At 37.0% G+C, this 20,089-nt stretch overlaps 1 protein-coding gene and 1 non-coding gene across 4 annotated transcripts in view; one reads left to right on the top strand and one right to left on the bottom strand.

The window, feature by feature from the left end:
* The window catches only part of CNTN6 (contactin 6), a 293,875-nt gene that overhangs the window by 96,230 nt on the left and 177,556 nt on the right, over positions 1-20,089 (top strand). The window lies entirely within an intron of this gene.
* Positions 15,907-16,011, bottom strand: LOC114908170. Its single transcript, XR_003796867.1, has one exon. It is a non-coding gene; the product is annotated as a U6 spliceosomal RNA (small nuclear RNA).

Here is a 20,089-nt window from a genome sequence, read left to right on the forward strand (position 1 = left end):
ATTCTTATTATTCCCAGTCAAAATAGGTGAATCCACAATAAAAAGCCTGTGCACCGCAACGAAGAGTAGCCCCCACTCGCCACAACTAGAGAAAGCCCACGCGCAAGCCCGCACGCAGCAACAAAGACCCAACACAGACAAAACAAAAACAAAAACAAACCAAAAAAAATAGGTGAATCGATTTTTTTCCATCCTGGTTTGACACTGTCATCCTAAGATACTACTCCTGTTTATTCTATTTTAAAAACAGGCTCCTCATAAATATTTCATTTACTTTTCTCTCAGCAATGTTTCAAATAAAATAGAAACGGTTTTGCATAAATGCATCACTTATTAAGGAAGTCAGCTGACTGCAAAGAACATTAGATTTGGAATTAGGAAAAATAGGCTTAAATGCAAGCTTATTCATTTAACAGATGTTTATGGAGATTTTACAGTGTTCTACTGGTTGTTTTTAGAGACATGGAAGAAAACAGTAGTCTGCTGCCTACTAGTTCTTTGAACTTGCACAAATTTATAACTATCTTCAACTTCATCTCCATCTCAGTGAAGTATTGGTAACAATTCTTTCCTCACTTGTGAGGGTTAGATTCCCTGGTATATGCTAAAGCATTTTGTGAATCACACATAAAATACCGAAAAGCATATTATTATAATTCTCGTCTAGTTGTTTATTTTTTCCACTTGTTAGAAGTATTTTTTTGATGCTTTCCTCCATGTTTCTGTAATGTCCTTGGCCTTTGTTTCCTACTTTATTTTATTACAACTGCTTACAATGTTATAGCCATATACAACTTCATGTTAATCAAAATCATGAATTTCAGCAGAGGCAGCAATCCCTGACTAGTCTGTGACATTTTTCCCTTTGTTCCTGGCATCTGAAAGCTTTTTATACATTTTAATTCTCTTCCATTTTAATAGCTCTGTGAAGCAGTCCTATTTTCTTTGACTGATAAGATCATTGAAGGTGACCTGATTTTCTCCAGAGATGCACAATGAATAAAACACACGCACTCACTTACCCATATCCTACAAAAGGGGAGAAAAACTTGGAGTTGCTGTTTCTATATGGAGGTCATATTAAGAGGAACTGACTTCTCAAATACCGTGATTATATGTGCACCACCAAATCATGCAAGCTGCTTTATTAATCATTCCAAATCTTTGCTTTTTTGAGATTTCATCTTGTTTTACAAAAAAAAAAAAATCAATGTAAACAAAAAAATTTTACGACAAGCAATATAGGGTTTATTTTTGTTTTGTGTGTTTTTTTTTAAGTGCTCTGTTAATACAAACATCTAAACTTTTGGGCTACGTCTTTTTGAGACACAAAGTTATACATGCAGTTTTAAGCATTTGTGTATATGTGTGTCTCCAGGTATTATGTTTATGCAGTTTTGAGTTTACAAGGTGACATTTCTTGCTAGGTGTGTGCCTTGCACATAGGGTGCTCTATCCTTGTGATTTGTTTGTGTCAATGTTAATGCCTCATGACTTAAACAGCTAGGCTATTCATGGGTGTGGAAAATTGATATTTGAGAGCATTTTATTCTGCTCAGTCAGGCTTATACTGTATAAAGAATACAAACAGTAATAACATTTGCAAAAGACTACTGAATAGATTTGATGTGTATGTATTCCACACATCTGTGCCCTTCTAAACACTCCAGAGCAAAACACCCTTTCTGCTCACCATCAGCCATCACCCTGACAATCCTACCAACATCACTCCTATCACCATGGCTGTCTCTCCAGAAGATCTTTTCCTTCTGCTTTCCGAAGCTTTAAACTTTTGACACACTCAGTATACAGTGTATTATTTCAAGACATTTTAATATTCATCCTTTCTACTAATATCTCATCAACCATTTCCAGCTACTCTTCTAAGACCTTTGTTCAGGAATGGTAGAAGAATTAACTCATTGTTTTATCCCAATATCCCAGAGAGACAAAACTAACTTAGCATTCCTATGTATGAAATTTTAGTAATTATATTTCACCTATCATGGTTAGAGTCTGACAATGACCATCTTCCTTCTCCAGTTTTCAAAGAGGTACTTCAGTTAATGGACTTTCCCTATAGCTTGCTTCCACAGTCCTACATCAGTCAGTCATGGAAGACAGGGTGTTCTGTTTTCTGAAGTCACTATAGAACCACAGTTACTTGGTAGTTCATTTTGAGCAAGTCTTGATAATGTTTTTCGAATTCAAAATAGTATCATCAGCCTGAGCAAGGATGGCAAATATGTAGTTATAGTGAATATTCTCTAAGTTTAAAACACAGCATTAAGATAAAGGCAAGCATCTTCTATTGACATTTTCTCTGGCTTTTTTTGTTTTTAGCCTTCAAAAATGTAACTCCTATACAAAGTGTGTGTATATTTATATCATATATCACACATTTCATATGGGTAAAAGAACATAAAATTGATAAAATGTGCCTGAATGCTTGTGACATAAAATTATATTTCAGTTCTAGCTATAAAAGTGTAATCCAATTAAAATGTTTATCATTCATCTATGAATATTTTTTCTTGTATACATAATGGTGTTGCATGGAAAATTTAATTTCTTCCTTTAAAAGTAATCCTGGAGGAATTCATTCTATAGCTTTTCACAAGATACACCTAAAGATCAGCTCTGTAGAAGTCCAAGTTTAATGCATAAAATGTATTGTCTCAAATAATTATTTTATTTTATTTTAATTCTATTGTTGACTTATTGTGCTGAAAAGCATTGGTATAATTTTCATGGGCATGGTCTCTCTGTTTTTCCTTCATGTGTGAGCGAAAGTAGTGGTTTTTTAAAAGGCCAAGATGAAATACTCTATATACATAGGCATAGAATTTAAAAGGCAACATACAATGCTGCTAACTTCACACTGAAACTTATAGTTCTCAGAAAAATATAACCATTTTAACATCAAGATTATCATCAGAAAAAAAGTAACAGTGAAATAAAAATCAGCATAGAGAAAGTAAAGGTAGCTGTGAATCTGAAGATAAAATGTGACAAATTCTTCTATTAAGACAATTTCACTTATTCAAAGAGGAACCATGGATTAATATTTTTATTGGTCAATTGGAAATTTTAAATGTATGAAAAAAATATAAGTGAATATTTAAATTAAAAAAGTGGGTTCATAAGAGGCTGATATAACCAGGCTCTTGATCATGATCATAAATATTTTTTCCTTCCACATTAGTTAAGTATGAAACTGTTTTGCAAGGGCCAGTATTCTACTTATTGTACAGTATACAACTGGATTTCATATTTTTGTAATACTCAGTGCCACTTATTCTCTCGGCATTCTAGGTTCATTCCCATATTTTCATATAATTTAGTTATTTTTTTACTTTTAAGAAGAGGGGCACCTCTAGGAATCAAAGCCCTAATTCTGTGTCTGGCTTCAAAGAGAACAGGTGCCTGAGTTACTATATTAAGTTTCTGATGCTGCATTAAAACACTGGTATAATAATATTATGGTACAATAATACCATTAAATTAGAGGCTTAAAACAGCATCCATCTATTATGTCACAATTTCTGTGGGTCAGTAGTCTGGCTACAGCTCATCTGGGTTCTTTGCTTTGAGGTCTCATCTGAAAGTGGCAAACAAGGTGCCGGCCATGACTGGGTTTTTATCTGAAAACCCAACTGGGAAAGGATCTGCTTTCATAGTCATATGCTTGTTGACAGAATTCAGTTTATTGAATATTGTTAGATTGAGAGCTTCAGCCACTTGCTGGCTATTGGCCAAAGGATGCCCTCAATTCATTATCACATGGGTATCTACACACAGCTGCTTACTTTGTTAAACTGTGCAAATTGACTATGCAAGTGAGACAATTTTCTAGCAAAAGGGAAGTTATAATCTTATGTACCTAATCATGGAAATGACATTTCATCCCCTCTGCTGTGTTCTACTGGTTAGAAGCAAGTCACAGGTCAAACCTACACTCAAGGGCAGGGGATTACACAAAGATGCCCAATACCAGGAGGCAGGGTCACTGGGGGTCATTTTTAGAGTCTTCCCACCACACTTTTTCTATTCTGTAATTGGCAGATAATTTTGCCTAAGGAATATTATAGAAGTGTAATAGAAGAGATAGTATATGTCAATGAATCTAGGTCTAACCCAGAAATTTCAAGGAAGGTGATGCTTATACAGTAGATTAAAAAGTTTTATTATTAATTATTTGCTTTGATTGTTATCAAAAATTCTAATGATGTTTAATTGAGAAGAATATGCTTTGAGATTAGTATATATCATAAAGATGCCACCCTTTAACTTAATGGTGGATATATGTCTACAAAGTCTGATATTTATGTGTAGGATAGTTACATATAGTACATGTAATAGTAATACCATATCTGAAGGACACAAACTTATTCATGTTAAAAATAAAAAAAACAGAGCCCAAATTTGGAACTAGTTATAAGATAACTAATATACTGATTGCAATGGAATATAATGATGCCTCTCTGTATGAATATCTTAAAATAAGTAATGACTTTTATACTGGTCCTAGGAAACGATTAAACAGCTAACTGCAGACTGAAAAAAACTTACATAGCCTAGGAATTAAGCATTTGTGTGAACGGCAAAGCTTATGGAATTATGTATTTTTTATTAGAACATTTTCATTCCTGGTATTTCTCACTAGAAGTTCAACTAGGGAATCACATGGGGATGTAAAATTAATATATAAGAATTTGTTGGTTGTCTTTATAGAATTAGGAATAACTAGTGCTTATTTTAGCATTACCTTAACATAACTTTGGTATGGATTAGAGGAAAGAGCAGCTTTACTGGAAATGGTAAAAAATAAAATGTACATACACTAAAGTATTGGCATCCCATTAACAGAAGTTAGAGAGTAAAGAATCATTCTTAAAATTTGTGGAATAATCATTGCTTGTTACATCTTTAATAAGGAATTTAAGATGGTTCAGTAGTTAATAGATCCAGTTTGGTGGGATATGGGTGACCTCAAAACCCCTTCTTAAAATTAATGGATTTAAGGAGCAGATGCATGATTTCTTTTCTTAATTAGCTATCTAGTTTACATATTAGTAAAATAGATACATATACATGTTAGTGTATAGATGTCAATCCCAATCTCCCAATTCATTCCACCACTCCCCACCCACCGCTTTCCCCCTTTGGTATCCATATGTTTGTTCTCTACATGTGTGTCTCTATTTCTGCCTTGCAAACCACATATATGTGTTAATATACGATATTTCTTTTTCTCTGACTTACTTCACTCTGTATGACAGTTCCTAAGTCCATCCATATCTCAACAAATGACCCAATTTTGTTCCTTTTTATGGCTGAGTAATATTCCATTGTATATATGTACCACTTCTTCTTTATCCATTCCTCTATCAATGGGCATTTAGGTTGCTTCCATGACCTGGCTATTGTAAATAGTGCTGCAATGAACATAGGGGTGCATGTGTCTTTTTGAATTATGGTTTTCTCTGGGTCCAGTAGTGGGATTGCTGGATCATATGATAATCCTATTTTTAGTTTTTTAAGGAACCTCCATACTGTTCTCCATAGTGGCTGTATCAATTTACATTCCCACCAACAGTGCAAGTGGGTTCCCTTTTCTCCACATCCTCTCCGGCATTTGTTGTTTGTAGATTTTCTGATAATGCCCATTCTAACTGGTGTGAGGTGATAACTCAATGTAGTTTTGACTTGCATTTCTCTAATAATTAGTGATGTTGAGTAGCTTTTCATGTGCCTCTTGGCCGTCTGCATGTCTTCTTTGGAGAAATGTCTATTTAGGTCTTCTGCCCATTTTTGGATTGGGTTGACTGTTTTTTAAATATTGACCTGCATGAGCTGTTTAGATATTTTGGAGATTAATCCTTTGTCAGTTGCTTTATTTGCAAATATTTTCTCCTATTCTGAGGGTTGTCTTTTCATCTTGTTTACAGTTTCCTTTGTTGTGCAAAAGCTTTGAAGTTTCATTAGGTCCCATTTCTTTATTTTTGTTTTTATTTCCATTATTCTAGGAGGTGGATCAAAAGGATCTTACTGTGATTTATGTCAAAGAATGTTCTTCCTATGTTTTCCTCTAAGAGTTTTATAGTGTCTGTTCTTACATTTAGGTCTTTAATCCATTTTGAGTTTATTTTTCTGTATGGTGTTAGGGAGTGTTCTAATTTTATTCTTTAACATGTAGCTGTCCAGTTTTCCCAGCACCACTTACTGAAGAGATGTCTTTTCTCCATTCCATATCATGCCTCCTTTGTCATAGATTACTTGACCATAGGTGCATGGGTTTATCTCTGGGCTTTCTAACCTGTTCCATTGATCTATATTTCTGTTTTTGTACCAATACCATATTGTCTTGATTACTGTAGCTTTGTAGTATAGTCTAAAGTCAGGGAGTCGGATTCCTCCAGCTCCATTTTTTTCCCTCAAGATTGCTTTGGCTATGCGGGATCTCTTGTGTCTCCATACAAATTTTAAGATTTTTTGTTCTAGTTCTGTAAAAAATGCCATTAGTAATTTGTTAGGGATTGCATTGAATCTGTAGATTGCTTTGGGTAGTAGAGTCATTTTCACAATATTGATTCCTCCCATCCAAGAACTTGTATATCTCTCCATCGGTTTGTGTCATCATTGATTTGTTTCATCAGTGTCTTTTAGTTTTCTGAGTACAGGTCTTTTATCTCCTTAGCCAGGTTTATTCCTAGGTATTTTATTCTTTTTGTTGCAATGGTGATTGGGACTCTTGCCTTAATTTCTCTTTCTGATCTTTCATTTTTAGTGTATAGGAATGCAAGAGATTTCTGTGCATTAATTTTGTATCCTGCTACTTTACCAAATTCATTGATTAGCTCTAGTAGTTTTCTGGTGGCATCTTTAAGATTATCTATGTATAGTATCAAGTCATCTGCAAACAGTGGCAGTTTTACTTTTTCTTTTCCTTTTATTTCTTTTTATTCTCTGATCGCTGTGGCGAGAGTGGACATCGTTGTCTTGTTCATCTTAGAGGAAATGCTTTCAGTTTTTCACCATTGAGAATGATGTTTGCTGTGGGTATGTTGTATACGGCCTTTTTTATGTTGAGGTGGCTTCCCTCTATGTCCATTTCCTGGCGAGTTTTTTTTATCATAAATGAGTGTTGAATTTTGTCAAAAGCTTTTTCTCCATCTACTGAGATGATCATATTTGTTCATATAGTGTATCACACTGATTGATTTGTGTATATTGAAGAATCCTTACATCCCTGGGATAAATCCCACTTGATCATAGTGTATGATCCTTTTAATGTGTTGTTGGATTCTGTTTGCTAGTATTTTGTTGAGGATTTTTGCATCTATATTAATCAGTGATATTGGTATGTAATTTTCTTTTTTCTAGTATCTATGTCTGGTTTTGGTATCAGGGTGATGGGGGTCTCGTAGAATGAGTTTGGGAGCGTGACTTCCTCTGCAATTTTTTGGAAGAGTTAGAGAAGGCTGGTTGTTACCTCTTCTCTAAATGTTGATAACATTCACCTGTGAAGCCATGTGGGCCTAGAGTTTTGTTTGTTGGAAGATTTTTAATCACAGTTTGAATTTCATTACTTGTGATTGGTTTGTTCATATTTTCTATTTCTTCCTGGTTCAGTCTTGGAAGCTTATACCATTCTAAGAATTTGTCTTTTCTTCCAGGTTGTCCATTTTATTGGCATAGAGTTTCTTGTAGCAGTTTCTTATCATGCTTTCTATTTCTGCAGTGCCTGTTGTAACTTCTCGTTTTTCATTTCTAATTTTATTGATTTGAGTGTTCACCCTCTTTTTCTTGATGTGTCTGGCTGAAGGTTTATCAATTTTGTTATCTTTTCAAAGAACCAGCTTCTAGTTTTATTGATCTTTGCTATTGTTTTCTTTGTTTCTATTTCATTTATTTCTGCTCTGATCTTTACAATTTCTTTCCTTCTACTAACTTTGGGTTCTTCTTTCTCTAGTTCCTTTAGGTTTAAGGTTAGACTGTTTATTTGAGATTTTTCCTGTTTCTTGAGGTAGGCTTGTATAGCTATAAACTTCCCTCTTAGAACTGCTTTTGCTGCATCCCATAGGTTTTGGATCGTCATGTTTTCATTGTCATTTGTCTCTAGGTATTTTTTAATTTCCTCTTCGATTTCTTCAGTGATCTCTTGGTTAGCTTCCATGTGTTTGTGTTTTTTTATATTTTCTTCCCTGTAATTGATTTCTAATGTTATAGAGTTGTGGTCAGAAGATGCCTGATATTTCAATTTTCTTCAATTTACCGAGGCTTGATCTGTGATTCAAGATGTGATCTATCCTGGAGAATGTTCTGTTTGCATTTGAGAAGAAAGTGTAATCTGCTGTTTTTGGATGGAATGTCCTATAAATATCAATTAAATCTATCTGGTCTATTGTGTCATTTAAAGCTTGTGTTTCCTTATTAATTTGCTGTCTGGATGATCTGTCCATTGGTGTAAGTGAGGTGTCAGTCCCCCTCTATTATTGTTTTACTGTCGATTTCCTCTTTTATAGGTGTTAACATTTGGCTTATGTATTGAGGTGTTCCTACGTTGGGTACATATATATTTATAATTGTTATATCTTCTTCTTGGACTGATCCCTTGATCATTATGTAGTATCCTTCCTTGTCTCTTGTAACATTCTTTATTTTAAAGTCTATTTTATCTGATTTGAGTATTGCTACTCCAGCTTTCTTTTGATTTCCCCTTGCATGGTACATCATTTTCCATCCCCTCACTTTCAGTCTGTATGTTACCCTAGGTCTGAAGTGGGTCTCTTGTAGACAGCATATATATGGGTCTTGTTTTTGTATCCATTCTGCAAACTTGTGTCTTTTGGTTGGAGCATTTAATCCATTCACATTTAAGGTAATTATCAATATGTATGCTCCTATTACCATTTCTTAATTGTTTTGGGTTTGTTTTTGTACGTCTTTTTTTCTCTTGTGTTTCCCACTTAGAGAAGTTCCTTTAGCATTTGTTGTAAAGCTGGTTTGGTGGTACTGAATTCTCTTAGCTTTTGCTTGTCTGTAAAGCTTTTGATTTCTCCATCGAATCTGAATGAGTTCCTTGCTGGCAGAGTAATCTTGGTTGTAGTTTCTTCCCTCTCATCACTTTATGATAATCGTTCCACTCCCTTCTGGCTTGTAGAGTTTCTGCTGAGAAATGAGCTGTTAACCTTATGGGAGTTCCCTTGTATGTTATTTGTTCTTGTTGCTTTTAATAATTTTTCTTTATCTTTAATTTTTCTCAATTTGATTACTATGTATCTTGGCGTGTTTCTCCTTGGGTTTACCCTGCCTGGGACTCTCTGTGCTTCTTGGACTTGGGTGGCCATTTCCTTTCCCATATTAGGGAAGTTTTCAAATATAATCTCTTGAAATATTTTCTCAGGTCCTTTCTCTCTCTCTTCTCTTTCTGGGACCCCTATAATGCGGATGTTGGTGCGTTTAATGTTGTCCCAGAGGTCTTTAAGGCTGTCTTCATTTCTTTTCTTGCTTGTTCTTTATTCTGTTCTGTGGCAGTGAATACCACCATTCTGTCTTCCAGGTCACTTATCCTTTCTTCTGCCTCAGTTATTCTATTGATTCCTTCTCGTGTGTTTTTCACTTCAGTTATTGTATTGTTCACCTCTGTTTGTTTGTTCTTTAATTCTTCTAGGTGCTTGTTCTTTAATTCTTCTAGGTCTTTGTTAAACATTTCTTGCATCTTCTCGATCTTTGCCACCACTCTTTTTCCAAGGTCCTGGATCGTCTTCACTATCATTATTCTGAATTCTTTTCCTGGCATGTTGCCTATCTCCACTTCATTTAGTTGTGTTTCTGGGGTTTTATCTTCTTTCAGTCATCTGGTACATAGTCCTCTGACTTTGCATTTTGTCTATCTTTCTGTGAATGTGGTTTTCATTCCACAGGCTGCAGAATTGTAGTTCTTTTTTCTTCTGCTGTCTGCCCTCTCGTGGATGAGGCTATCTCAGAGCCTTGTGCAAACTTCCTGATGGGAGGGATTGGTGGTGGGTAGAGCTGGGTGTTGCTCTGGTGGGCAGAGCTCAGTAAAACTTTAATCTGCTTGTCTCCTGATTGGTGGGGCAGAGTTTCCTCCCTGTTGGTTGTTTGGCCTGAGGTGACCCAGAACTGGAAACTACTGGCTCTTTGGTGGGGCTTACGGTGGACTCTGGGCGGTTCAGGCCAAGGAGTACTTACCAGAACTTCTGCTGCCAGTGTCCTTGTCCCTGCAGTGAGCCACAGGCATGCCCCACCTCTGCAGGAGACCCTCCAAGACTAGCAGGTAAGTCTGGTTCAGCCTCCTATGGGGTCACTGCTTCCTCCTGGTTCCTGCTGTACACACTACTTTGTGTGTGCCCTCCAAGAGTGGAGTCTCTGTTTCCCCCAGTCCTGTAGACATCCTGCAATCAAATTCCACTAGGCTTCAGAGTTTGATTCTTTGGGAATTCCTCCTCCCATTGCTGGGCCCCCAGGTTGGGAAACCTGACGTGGGGCTCAGAACCTTTACTCCAGTGGGTGTACTTCTGTGTTATAATTGTTCTCTAGCTTGTGAGTCTCCCACCCAGCCATTATCGGATTTGATTTTACTGTGATTGCACCCCTCCTACCGTCTAATTGTGGCTTCTCCTTTGTCTTTGGATGTGGGGTAATTTTTTGGTGAGTTCCAGTGTCTTCCTGTCAATGACAGTTAGTTGTGATTCCGGTGCTCTCACAAGAGGGAGTGAGCACAGGTCCTTGTACTCTGCCAACGTGAACCAATCCCAAGTCCATGATTTCTTTTAAAATTTTCCATCTATTTGCTGTAGTTTTTACACTCAGGGTTTCTTATCTCTTCCACAATGAATACCGCATGTTTTAAAAAATTTTATGAAATATGTGAAGAGAAAAAGAACAAAAAAATTACGAAACACTTTCTTTGGTATCTAGAAGAGCTTTGACTATGCAAATGGATGAGCTAAAAGGATACTGGGGACCCCTGGTTTTCCAATCCACATTTTTATAACCACTGCATTAGAATAAAACAACAGAAGTATGAAATCCTCAGCCTATGTTTGGTATTGTTAAAGGCCAATGAAAGTGCTAATATAACCCATCATGGCTTACAGCCAGCTTCTGTAAATAGAATTCATGGTACAAATGAATTAGTGCATGTAAAGCACTTACAACAGACATAATAAATATAGTCTGTCAGGAAAGCTATATATAGCATAGTAATTAAGAGCACAGCCTGAAGGCTGCATTGGTTCAAATCCTTGCTCTGCCACTGTCAACTTGAATACATTACATCTCTGCATCTCACTGTTCTTATCTGTAACACTGAGATATTAATAATGACATCTCATGAAGTTTTATGAGGATTATATAAATTAATAAAACAGCGTCTTGTACAGATTATGAACTATGAAATGTTTATTCTTAATTATTGCTATTTTTTAGTTCCTAGAGACAGATGTAATCTTATCAATAAATTTTAGGGCTTTGTTACTTTCATTCATTTAATAAATATTCATTGATTCATGTACCAACTTCAAGACACTGCCCAAATAATAAGAGGACTAAAAAAGGAAACAGGGGCTTCCCTGGTGGCGCAGTGGTTGAGAGTCTGCCTGCTGGTGCGAAGGACACAGGTTCGTGCCCCCGTCCGAGAGGATCCCGCGTGTCACGGAGCAGCTGGGCCCGTGGGCCGTGGCCACTGGGCCTGCGTGTCCGGAGCCTGTGCCCCGCAACGGGAGAGGCCACAACAGTGAGAGGTCCACATGCCGCAAAAAAAAAAAAAAGGAAACAGGATGTGACTTTTGTGATGGAAATTGTGTAATGTAAAAGATAAGATTTTGCATATATGTTAGTAGTATATTGAAGAAAATGAAAGCTAGTACAAGATAGTAAAATCTCAAAATAAAAGAGTTATTTCCATGAATTTTTGAAAGACGTCATTTTGAGCCGTACCCAGAAGGGTGTCAGCATTGAACCACAGAGATGGCTGATGTTACTAAAGGGTTACCTATGCTTTGAAAAGAGATTTGTAGATCTATGTTTATATATGAGAACATCACATACCTGCAGACATTCATGCGAATGTAAACGCGATTTTCACACATGGGTTAACAAATTCCAACCAGTCTCCCAAAATTACCTAGGAGAGAAAAAGACCTGTTTCATTTTAACCATTTTGGGAAATTTTCACAAAAATATGTTTAATTTAGAATGAATTTAAAATGAACAAAATATTGAGTCCTGTGGACTGACCAGCAAAATAAAACCCAAATGCAAGTCATTTAGCTACTCTGCTTTCCGCCTAGGTGTTTTTCTTTCTTTAATATTTCCTGTAAGTTAGGGCTCTTTCATCTTTTATTTGCAGCATAAAAGCCTACGTGGGCATCTCTTAACTCCTAATTTAGCTGTCTGTTTGGAAAAGACAACCTGAACGTGGCTGTGGTGAGAAGTGCTGCTCCATCTAGTTGGCTGGAGACCCTTTACAGCTGGAGCCCCTTTTACAGTGCTGAAGTGGCTGCCACACTCAGCAGAAGTCCCTCAGTTGTACTCTTATTTTTTTAATAAACGGGGAAAAACGAGGTATGATAAGTTGCCCTTTTCAGTATGGTTTCTCCCCATTCTCCCTGTCCAAATAGAAATATAAAAGAAATCTTGTCATGTATAAAGGTCTATTTCACATTGCCTAAGAGGAAAAGAGAAGAAGTTGAGGAGTGAAGCCAATTAGGGGAAATGGGAGGTAAAGAGGTAAGGCCAGTGGGTCCTCATAAATGCCCCCAATGTGAGGATTTTTACCTATTTTATCCACATAGAATGACTTGCAAAAGCCTTTGTTGTTTTTTTTTACAATTCATAGGCTTCCCACTGATTATTTCCTATGGTCAATTGCCCCCTACAGTGAAAACCTTCCATTGGGAACTAAGCAAGCTCAAAAAACTGCCTGATGTGTAATAAAGCACTTTTTTGCTAACATCAGTTCCATCTATACATACCACTTTTTTTCTTTCCTACACCTTCACCCCCTTCCGTACATTCCTTTGAGCTGTACAGAAGCCAATGAGGATGAAATAATTAGAATGTGTGTCTGCTGCACAAAAGTCCTTCTCCATGGGCACAGTTTTCCCCTGATCTTTTATAGAAAGCATAGTGTGTTTACATACACATCCATAGGCCGGTACTAGATATACAGAATTTGCCATCCCATTGTACACTTAGTTTTTCTATAGTCTCTGAGGACTTGATTTTGGTTAAAAAAACAAACTATTAGAAGTTTTAAAAATGCTTTTTATTTCAAAAAACCAAAAATACAAAATGAGAAATGACTATACACTATAACCTCAAAAATGAATATTGTCAAGGACCAAGATAAATAATAGCCCAAAATATAGTGAAAAAATTTTCAATTGAAATATAGAAAATGGGAACATTCAATTACCTCCTGGAGAACAGTGGGTTTCCTCCCAAGCCTCCACTGAAAAATATGATGTGAAACTGTTTCCACTGTTTTTCTATTAAAAATCTTCCAATGGACTTCTGTGGTGGCGCAGTGGTTAAGAATCCTCCTGCCAATGCAGGGGACACGAGTTCGAGCCCTAGTGTGGGAAGATCCCACATGCCGCGGAGCAACTAAGCCCGTGCGCCACAACTACTGAGCCTGTGCTCTAGAGACCACGAGCCACAGCTACTGAGCTCATGTGCCACAACTACTGAAGCCCACGTGCCTAGAGCCTGTGCCTCACAAGAAGCCACTGCAATGAGAAGCCTGTACAATGCAACAAAGAGTAACCCCCGCTCACCGCAACCAGAGAAAGCCTGCGAGAAGCAACAAAGACCCAACACAGCCAAAAATAAATAAATAAATAAATTTATATTAAAAAAAAAATCTTCCAGTTCAGTTTTCCTGTACTGACCCAATTCCCTGGTACTTAGGGCAAGGCTGTTTTTTGGTTTGGGCTTTTTCTTTTTCTTCTGTGCATGTGTGATTGCTTATCTGTCCAGAATAGTCTTATTTGCGTGCCAAATAACTCTTCAATCTACAACCTCCTTTTGATACGTTCAGATTAGGCCCCCATTAACCTTTTTTTTAAATCTCATATTTTCATAATGGACAAACTCATCTAAAAGATCCTTATAGGATAATATCCAAAATCCGTGCATGGCCAAAAAGCCTTCTGTGATTCATTCCCCTAGGGTACTACAAATTCCCACTTTTACCAAACTATTTATGCTTTAAGAAGACACCGTGTTTTTTGATTTCTCTATACCTGTTTTAGTTGCTAGTGCCTCTTCCGAAAATATTTATACTTATCTTGTCTTCCTGGAAAACTACTACTATCTTTCAAAACCTAAAATAAATATTTTTTGCCCAGGAAGCTTTTCTCTGTCCAGCATTCTGGTTGTAGGAAACTGTTGCCTATATGGATCATAATACATGTCATTTGCAACACTGGAGGCAAATGTCCCTTGTTTGCTGCATATTAGTTTCAGAATAGGTTTTACTCTTCTGGAGGTAGAAAGATTTGGCTTAAGTCCAAAAGGATTCCTTTTTGTCACAGATCCACACATGCTGTTGAGTTTTATGTGTGCATCAGTAACAACAATGACATCGATTATATATATATATATATATATATATATATACACACATACACACACACACAAATATTCACACACACAACCAGTGTAAAGGAAGCTTCAAAACTTCCCTCAAATAATAATTTTTTTTCCTCTCTCTACCCTCACTTAGACAGCTTGGAACCTTCTCTTTTCAATGTGTTCATTGGAATCTTCTCTTTTCAATGTGTTCATTATTGCTTCCTCTGCTTAGCTCACCTATAATGCAATTAAATTAGCACAGGTATGCAAACTACTCACAAATTATGTATACCCGACAAGCCAAGTGCATAAAAATCTAGGGTCAAGATCACAAGAATGACTCAGTAAACTCAATCAGCTCCTCCCGTCTTTTTTGCAGCTCTGTATTTTATATGTACATTAATTTGCCTGAAGTTGCTGTATTGACTTAATGGAATGCTGCTGACCATATTGAGACATTAAAATTCTGCCATTTAACCGAATTAAAGAGATTAAAATAATCAGGTTTGGCTGTGCTATTGTTATAGCACATATTTATACTTTTACATATTTAAAAGTAGAGTGGCCAATGTGATTCAAGTTGCCATTTAATGGCTCATCATGCATAATTAAACTAGCCTAAGCTAACCTACAATGACTGAATGGAAGTAATATGCCTTGGTTGTCAAGAGTACAGACTTTGACATCAGAAATAGAGCCTCAAGATTTAGCTTTACCATTTTTAGCTTTGTAACCTTGGGTAGGTCACTTAACCTGTCATTGTTCAAAAGGTAAAAATGGATTTTTAGCAGTGACTTCTTCATAGGGTTGGTATGAACAATCAATGAAATAAGGAATTTGAAATGCCAGTACAATACCTAGCGTGCGGTAAGCAACCTGGGCATGTTCTTGGATACTTTTCCCTCTAGTGCTGCTCTTCTTCCAGCTGCAATATTTGTAAAGTCAGTTTTATCTGTGGGCCTCCATTTTCTCATGAACTCTTCAATTTATAAATATGTGATTTTCCAATGCAGTTGCATCTGTTATATAAGGTACAATAAGCTTATGCTTAGTGCTCTATTTGTTCAACCTTAGTTATATATAAGGCAGTCAAACCTGCAAACCCCAGAGTTAAATCATTGTTTCAGTCTTCTCACAGCACTCATTTTAAAAATTAAAGCATGTTTAATATTCAATAAAATACAATGATCTTGTGTTCAGTTTAATAAGTTTTTACAGTTGTAGTCACTCAAAACAAGATATAAAACATTTCCATTATCCCAGGTAGTTTCTCATGTCTTTTTTTCAATAAAAAAAGAAGAAAAAATGGAATGTCTCAAAAACATTTGTGTCATCCTTATGCAAGTCCTATGCTCATCTTCTTTGTATCAGGCCAATTTTACTTCATTTTGCCAAAGTGGGCACTACCCATTGCATTTCTGATTACCTCCCTTATTCTCTCAGATGCAGCAGAAATTATAAAAAAGAGAAAGAACAATTAACCCAGAAATACTCGAGCCAATCTAAGATCAGCAAACTCTTGGTGAGTATAGAGCTGCTCCTCCACCCCCAGCCACTTAAAAGCACAAATCTCTGTTTTACAAGATGTCTTTATAACATTAATGATATTTTAGAGGGAGAAGATAGGAAATCTTTTAGAGAAATGGTGGTGCCCAAGCAGAGAATAGTGGAGTTTCACTCATCACCCTTCAGAGTCTGATTCTCAGTTCTGTGGTGTTGGAGACTAGGTTTTCTTGGCACAGAGTTGATCAGGTCTTATGGACAAACACTTACTGAGCAAATTTATATGACTTTATATATAAATCAGAAAAAAAATTTATATTAATATATTAGTACATTAATAATATATTATTATAATGGATTGTTTTTCACTTAACAGAATATTTACATTCATTATCTAGGATACTTTATTCCAGTTTTTCTCAACTTTTATTTTATTTTCACTCTCCTTTTGCCACAAAGGCGCCCACTCAGTCCCCCACCCATGAAGCTTTAATACCATATATATTCTGTATATTTATTCACATACGTAGTCCTGTGCTTTATACATAAAAAGTAACACTTTTTTCACCATCCTCTCCACTCCTTGAAACTAATTTTCACCTCCTTGGGGGTGATATTGACTCATCGTGGGTGTATACCCTAGTTCTTGTTTCCTGCTACCTGGCAGTATGGATTATTGAATAATCATGTCATCTCATTTTCTGTATTTCTGTTACTTTGCCATCTGGGGCCTTGCTGACCCTGGAGGGTCTGCCCCTCCCAGGGCTACCCAGTTTCTAGAGACACCATTGAGCTGTCTTTCATACGCAAACCAACCTATTAGAGTCCATACCCAAACCACCTCCTTTATTGGGATCTCACACTCTGGGCCACTATTCCCCAGCCCTAATCACCTCAGGGGCAGTTATCAGACAACTAGAGACAGACCCTAGACCCCAGAGGCTGCTGAAAGTATTCAAACTAGTCAATCCTAAACCTTCTTAGCCTGCCTTCCCTGTTTCTTCCTATGGAAATCACAATACAAGCTCTCGCCTCCACTTCCTCTGCCTCCTGACTGACATTGGTGCTTCCCTGTGTAGGCTTGCATGGCATGGAATCTCCCCTGCTTTTGGGAGCTGTAACAAACTTTTTTTTTTTTTTAACATCTTTATTGGAGTATAATTGCTTTACAATAGTGTGTTAGTTGCTGCTGTATAACAAAATGAATCAGTTATACATATACATATGTCCCCCATCTCTTCCCTCTTGCATCTCCCTCCCTCCCACCCTCCCTATCCCACCCCTCTAGGTGGTCACAAAGCACCGAGCTGATCTCCCTGTGCTATGTGGCTGCTTCCCACTACCTACTGTACATTTGGTAGTGTATATATGTCCATGCCACTCTCTCACTTCGTCCCAGCTTACCCTTCCCACTCCCCATGTCCTCAAGTCCATTCTCTACATCCGTGTCTTTATTCCTGTCCTGCCCCTAGGTTCTTCAGAAGAGTCCATATATATGTGTTAGCATACGGTACTGCAGTAGATGGACCTAGAGTCTGTCATACAGGGTGAAGTAATTCAGAAGGAGAAAAACAAATACTGAACTATCTTTTTAATGGCAGTCATCTCCTAAATCTGTTGTCCTTACTATACCTGAATAATAATAAAACCTACATTTTAAAACAATTAGGTATCAAGAAGTTGGTTGGCCAGCATAAAAAATGGATAGTCTTGAGACTGTGTTAGAGTTATGGTGAAGTCTTATAAATCCTCCCTGTCCCTTGCAGAGTACTATCCTTACTGATTTCTACACTAGTGTGAGAACTGAAAAGTGATTAATGTATGACTTTAGCAGTCAGGCTTTTGGGTTTCAAACCTTAAATTGGCCACTTCTTAGCTATCTAATCTTGTTCTCTTTTTCTTTTTAAATTGAAGTGTAGTTGATTTACAATGTTGTGTTAACTTCAGGTATACAGCAAAGTGTTTCACATATATACACATATATATGTATATACATTCTTTTTCAGATTATTTTCCATTATAGGTTATTATAAGATATTGAATATAGTTCCTTATGCTATACAGTAAATCCTTATTGTTTATCTATTTTATATATAGTAGTATATACCTGCAAGTCCCATACTGCTGATTTATCCCTCCCCCCACCTTTCCCCTTTGGTAACCATAATATTGTTTTCTAAGTCTGTAAGTCTGGTTCTATTTTGTATATAGCTTTGTTTGTATTATTTTTTAGATTCCACATATAAGTGTTATATAATATTTGTCTTTCTCTGTCTGATGTACTTCACTTAGTATGATAATCTCTAGGTCCATCCATATTGCTGCAAATGGCAATATTTCATTCTTTTTTATGCCTGAGTTATATTCCATTTTATATAAATATAGCACATCTTCTTTATCCATTCATCTGTGGATGGACACTTAGGTTGCTTCCATGTCTTGGCTATTGTAAACAGTGCTGCAACGAACATTAGGGTGCATGTATCCTTTTGGTTTTTTTAGTATAAATTTATTTATTTATTTTATTTTTGGCTGAGTTGGGTCTTCGTTGACGCACATGAGCTTTCTCCAGTTGTGGTGAGCAGGGGCTACTCTTCATTGCAGTGTGTGGGCTTCTCATTGCAGTGGCTTCTCCTGTTGCAGAGCATGGGCCCTAGGCATGTGGGCTTCAGTAGTTGTGGCACATGGGCTCAGTAGCTGTGGCTTGTGGGGTCTAGAGCACAGGCTCAGTAGTTGTGGCACATGGGCTTTGTTGCTCCACGGCACGTGGGATCTTCCCGGACCAGGGATCGAACCAGTTACCCCTGCATTGGCAGGCAGATTCTTAACCACTGCTCCACCAGGAAAGCCCAAGGGTGCACTTATACTTTCGAGTTAGAGTTTTTATTTTTTCCGGATATACGCTCAGGAGTGGGATTGCTGGGTCATATGGTAACAATATTTTTACTTTTTTAAAAGAATCCCCATACTGTTTTTCATAGTGGCCGCACCAGTTTACATTCACACCAACAGCTTAGGAGGGTTCCTTTTTCTCCATACCCTCTCCAGCATTTATTATTTGTAGACTTTTTGATGATAGCCATTCTGACTGGTGTAAGGAGGTACTTCATTGTAGTTTCGATTTGCATTTCTCTAATGATCAGTGACATTGAGCATCTTTCATGTGCCTGATAACCATCTGGATGTCTTCTTTGGAGAAATGTCTGTTTAGGTCTTCTGCCCATTTTTTGATTGTTTTTTTGATATTGAGTTGTATGAGCTGTTTGTATATTTTGGAAATTAAGCCCTTTTCGGTCACATCATTTGCTAATATATTCTCCCAGTCCATAGGTCATCTTTTGATTTTGTTACAGTTTTCTTTGCTGTGCAAAAGCTCGTAAGTTTGATTAAGTCTCATTTGTTTATTTTCGCTGGTATGTCTTTTGCCTTTGGAAACTGATCTAAGAAAATACTGTTATGATTTATGTCAGAGAATATTTTATGTTCTCTTCTCAGCCATGTGATCTTAAACCTCATTAGTTTGCTGTGAGGATTAAATAATATGTCTGCAAAGTTCTGGAGTTGCCAAGATCACCCTCACTTCTGGTGCTAACTGCAAATTCAGGAGGTCCCAAGATCACCTCATGGGAATTCCCTGGCAGTCCAGTGGTTAGGAATCCTGACTCCATGCTTCCACTGCAGGGGGCCCAGTTTCGATCCCTGGGTGGGGAACTAGCATCCCACAAGTTGCATGGTGAGGCCAAAAAGAAAAGTAAAAGCTCAATCCAAGATCACTCTTAAGCTTGATAATTCCCTTAAAGGACTCACAGAAATCTGCAAAGCCACTATACTGACTGGTACAGTTTATTACAGTGAAAACATACTGATTCAAATTAGCCCAGGGAAGAGACACATAGGGCAGAGTCCAGAAGAATTCCATGTGCACAGCCTTCAGGTGTGCTCTCCTAGTGGAACCGTGCAGAGTGCTTATTTCTAGGAA

This window comes from Monodon monoceros, unplaced genomic scaffold (assembly GCF_005190385.1).
Source record: "Monodon monoceros isolate NGI ecotype Baffin Bay Population unplaced genomic scaffold, NGI_Narwhal_1 Super_Scaffold_3, whole genome shotgun sequence".
In the NCBI taxonomy this organism is placed as follows: domain Eukaryota; kingdom Metazoa; phylum Chordata; class Mammalia; order Artiodactyla; family Monodontidae; genus Monodon; species Monodon monoceros.